This window comes from Tupaia chinensis, unplaced genomic scaffold (genome assembly GCF_000334495.1).
Source record: "Tupaia chinensis unplaced genomic scaffold, TupChi_1.0 Scaffold149648_1, whole genome shotgun sequence".
NCBI lineage: Eukaryota > Metazoa > Chordata > Mammalia > Scandentia > Tupaiidae > Tupaia > Tupaia belangeri.
Genome location: NW_006209493.1, coordinates 96,486 through 100,483, shown reverse-complemented (window position 1 = coordinate 100,483; position 3,998 = coordinate 96,486). Strand labels below are relative to the sequence as shown.

The window sequence follows — 3,998 nt, the reverse complement described above, 5'->3', positions numbered from 1 at the left end:
AAAAAAAAAAAAAAAAAAAAAGATGGCTTTCCCCAGCATGAATGCAGTGTATATCAAGTCAAAAATATCACCATACACATTATCTTCAACAGATAACTTTTTTTTTTTTGGAGAGATTTTCACTGTAGGGCACGTGCGCTCGCCAGACAGACAGAGACAGACATAGAGACAGAAAGCGAGAAATCACCCCCCGGGGGGATGGTCACGCCGCAATCCCTTCTCCTTCATTCTCCTCTCGGGATCTTGGGCATGCACGCACACGCGCCTGGCGTGAGTTTTAAGCCACCAAGTCCAGGACGCAAACTGCGGTCGACTCTGTGGGAGTCCAGTGACATAGCCATTACGCTAACTGCTGGTTCCCAACAGATAACTTTTTGAGGAGCAGCAAGGGGCAGGCCTTCAGAATAAGACTCCTCCATGGCTCCTGAGAACTAGTGATTTCAGGGAAAAAAGGAGAAATGAAGTTTTCTAATAATTCAGCCTACAGCCCCCGAACTCATGTGGTAGGGAGACCGTCTAGCCTTCTCTCTGTCTCTCTCTGCCTCTGTCTCTGTCTTCTCAATTTTTTGTAATTTTTCCTATTAAAAATTTTGTAAGATAAAGTATTCTCAGCTTTTAGCCCTGCCTTTATCTTGCTAATAATCCCCTTTCCCTCTCCCATATCCAGGAGAGGCAAGAGGCAGGCCTTCAGAAGACTCCTCCATGGCTCCTGAGAACTAGTGATTTCACTCAGCACTCAAGCATGCCAGGTGATTTTTTTTTAGAGGTTTTCACTATAGGGCGCGTGCGCTCACCAGAAAGACAGAGAGAGACAGAGAGATAGAAAGCGAGAAATCACCCCCCAGGGAGGATGGTCATGCCGCAATCCCTTCTCCTCCATTCTCCTCTAAGGGATCTTGGGCACGTACGCACACGTGCCCGGCGTGAGTTTAAGCCACTTAGGGAATGAATGTAAATTAATTAAAAGAAAATGTTTCAGGGGAAGACGTGATAGCCCAGTCAGAAGGAAAACTAGGAGCACAGGCGATAAGGGATAATGGTGGCCACCAAGAGGAAATAGAATGGGGGCTTGGCAGTGCAGGCAAAGAAGCCAAAAAGAAATGATAAAGATGTTGGGACACCAGTCAAGCAGCACGTCATGGCAGAGGAGGTGGAGGAAGAAGAGAGAGACCATATCCTGGGCCCTGCCTGCAAGGGCAAGTGGAAAAATAAGGAACAAATTCTCATCTTTTCTTCCAGAGGAATTAATTTTAGAACAAGACATTTAATGCAGGACTTGAGGACACTGATGCCTCATTCTAAAGCAGATACTAAAATGTAAAGATAAATTATTTGTGGTTAATGAGGTCTGTGAAATGAAAAACTGCAATAAATGTATCTATTATGAAGCTAAGAAAAAACAGGATCTCTATATGTGGTTTTCAAATTCCCCTCATGGACCATCTGCTAAATTCCTTGTTCAAAATATTCATACCCTTGCTGAAATAAAGCTGACTGGAAGCTGTTTGAAAGGTTCTTGGCCCCTTTGTCTTTTGATCCTGCTTTTGATGAATTATCACATTATGCTTTATCAAAAGAACTCCCAACTCAGATCTTTAGTACATCACGGTATCATCCTAAAAGTCAACCATTTGTGGACCATGTGTTTACTTTCACCATTTTGGATAATAGGATATGGCTTAGGAACTTTAAGATCATAGAAGAAGATGCTGCTCTTGTAGAAATAGGACCTCGTTTTGTTCTAAACCTCATAAAGATTTTCCAGGGAAGTTTTAGAGGACCCCCCAAAAAAAGAATCCTCACTAACAGTCACCAAACATGCATCAGCGTATTGTAAGATCCATCACTGCTACAAAAAAAAAAAAAAAAAAACCACCGAAAAAAAAAAAAAAAAAAAAAAAAAAACAGAGAGAAGCAGCAAGTGAAGGATGTGCAGAAGTTGAGAAAGAAAGAGCCAAAGACTATTCTTCCACGTGATCCCACTGAAGATGTTTTTGCTATACCAGCTGAGGAGAAACCAGCAGAAAATACAGTGGGTAAAACCAGAGCCAAAAGTCGATTTGAAAGCAAGAAAGAAAAGGATTTACAAAAGGTATAGAAAAATGCAAAATAAGATGGATAGTGGGAATACAAAATGAATCAATGAGTATTTATTATGTATTCAGTACGTAAATACTTCTATCATTGAGGACTGTTTTATGTCTATAATTAGATATTAGTGTGGCATTTAAGAAAAGAAAAATTGAAATCTTTAGAATTATTAATGTTTATCTTTTTCTAAATAAAATATCACCAGAAAAAAAAAAAGACAATGTTTAGGAAAAAAAAAAAAAACCTCATGGAAATAGGTGTAACGGGAAAACTATGTATGAATTTCAAAAAGTTTTTGTACCAAAATAAATTCATACTTTAACTGTAAAAAAAAAAAAGATAACTTTTCTTTCATATCTGTTAAATATGTTTCCCCTGATCCCCTCTCTACCACTCCATTACCCACCCCTCCCTATACTGTCTCTGGTATTTATGGTTGACCTCCCTGCTATTGTACCTCCCCATCTTTTATTTTCTGCTATAGAATGAAGACATTCATTATATATTGAGTGGGGATATACACTGTCTCTCTTTCATAATCTGACTTGCTTCACTTAGCATTTAATCTTCCATATTCATCCACTTTGTATCAGATGTCAGTATCTCTTTATTTTTTATGACCAAGTAGTATTCCATAGTGTATATATATCACATATTTTTTTTCAATCCAGTCATCTTTTCTTGGGCATTTGGGTTGATTCCATGTCTTAGCAACTGTGAATAATGCTACAATAAATATGGAATATGCAAGTGTTTTTCTGTTTTCCTATTTTGGTAAATATCTAAGAGTAGAATTATTAAATTTTATAGTAATTCTATTTGTAGGTTTCTGAGGAACCTCCATGTTGTTCTCTACTCTACTGTAGTCGTACTAGTTTACATTCCCACCAACAGTGTAGGAGAGGTCCCTTTTCACCACAGACTCACCAGCACTTATTATTCTTAATTTTTTTTTTATCTTAGCCATTCTGACTGGGATTAAGTAGTATCTCATTGTGGTTTTGACTTGCATTTCCCTTATATTGAGTTGTCAGAAAGGTCATGACAAATTTTTGCATAGAAAAATGGAAAAATACGCCATGACTTTTCCAATGACCCAACAGTTTGAGTTTTATGTTTAGATCCTTGATCCATTTTGAGTTGATTTTTATTAAAGGTGAGCTATAGGGATCCAGTTTCATTTTTCTGCAGATTAATATCCAGTTTTTCCAGCACCATTTGCTAAAGAGACATTTTTCCCCCACTGGATTGTCTCATCATATTTTTTAAAATTTTTTATACATTCAACCACTGTATATCATTACAGCTTGCAAAAATAATTTTTCCAGCATGAATACATTGTATATTAGTCCAGTTAAAGATATTATCATACACGTTACAATCAATAGATAATTTTCCATTTTTGTCCCTTAAGTGCTTTCTTTCTTTTTTCCCTTGATTTCCTCACTCTCACCTTCCCCGTTTCCCACCTTCCTCCCACCCTGTCTGTACTATCCACAATTGTTCTTCATGCTTTTATATCTTCTAATCTTTCAATTTCTGCCACAGAGTGGAGACATTTGGGTATATATTAAGTATTTTTAACTACAGTTATTTCAGTCTTATCATTCACAGGTAGTTTTTGTTTTACCCTGATTCATGTCTGAAAATATTTCTGCGCGGCCAGGGCTCCGGGGCTCTGCTCCACATTCCTCAGCCCAGGCCGCCCGGCCCCTGCTGCCTCTCCAGCGCTGGGTGTGTCCCACGCTCGGCGCCGACGCGGGCCTGCGGCGCGGTCCAGCCGAGGTCGCCGTCCTTCCTTTCTCTGGCCAGGTGGGCGAACGAGAGGTGGCGCTGGGTCTCAGGCACATTCGCGCACTCGGGGCTGGTGTGTGGCCGCTGGGCCTGCGCGTGGCCACCAGGCCTGC

The 3,998-nt window shown here is 39.8% G+C and overlaps 1 protein-coding gene and 1 pseudogene across 1 annotated transcript in view; one reads left to right on the top strand and one right to left on the bottom strand.

Annotated features, from left to right (window-relative positions):
• Positions 1-3,998, bottom strand: part of ZNF81 (zinc finger protein 81) — a 103,215-nt gene that overhangs the window by 56,289 nt on the left and 42,928 nt on the right. The window lies entirely within an intron of this gene.
• On the top strand, positions 1,037-2,138 carry LOC102494528 (ribosome biogenesis protein BRX1 homolog; annotated as a pseudogene).